We start from the raw sequence: 970 nt of genomic DNA on the forward strand, positions 1-970 counted from the left end.
CCAAGACATTTTGGACAATTCCATGCTCCCAACTTTGTGGGAACAGTTTGGAGCTGGCCCCTTCCTCTTCCAACATGACTGTGCACCAGTGCACAAAGCAAGGTCCATAAAGACATGGATGACAGAGTCTGGTGTGGATGAACTTGACTGGCCTGCACAGAGTCCTGACCTCAACCCGATAGAACACCTTTGGGATGAATTAGAGCGGAGACTGAGAGCCAGGCCTTCTCGTCCAACATCAGTGTGCGACCTCACAAATGCGCTTCTGGAAGAATGGTCAAAAATTCCCATAAACACACTCCTAAACCTTGTGGACAGCCTTCCCAGAAGAGTTGAAGCTGTTCTAGCTGCAAAGGGTGGACCGACGTCATATTGAACCCTATGGATTAGGAACGGGATGTCACTTAAGCTCATATGTGAGTCAAGGCAGGTGAGCAAATACTTTTGGCAATATAGTGTATTTATTGTAGTGATAAGGAGCTATGTGTAAACATGTAATTGACATCAATAAATTCAGTGATATATAGTTTGGTAAAAACAAATACAGGTTTTAATACACATTTTATGAGAATATTGATAAATAGTGTAACCACCTTGATAAAGCGGAGCACCGTAGTAGAAATTAAAAATAAATAACCTTAGTAAGTAATTAGATTAAATATTAAGGACATAAAGTAATATGTTATATATGTTAGTAAAAATCCTATGGTAAGGAAATATTGGTTTCTTAAAATATAAAACAAAATATATGAGATGGTTGCTCCGATTTTGTACAACATTACTTAAAATGAATGTAGGGTTTTTAGGCCAGTTATAGAGTGTAGCTACTAATAGTGACTTTTTTTTTTTAATTCAAGTTACTTTTCCCAAACTGCTGTTTTTCATTGCTGTTGTTTAAATTTGAAACAATGGACCCTTTAATAAAAGACGATAAAGGTTTATTGTAATACCTCCGCACAGCTGCTACACT

The sequence above is a fragment of the Cyprinodon tularosa genome, unplaced genomic scaffold (genome assembly GCF_016077235.1).
Source record: "Cyprinodon tularosa strain WSP-4 unplaced genomic scaffold, ASM1607723v1 ctg1018, whole genome shotgun sequence".
NCBI classification, from domain to species: domain Eukaryota; kingdom Metazoa; phylum Chordata; class Actinopteri; order Cyprinodontiformes; family Cyprinodontidae; genus Cyprinodon; species Cyprinodon tularosa.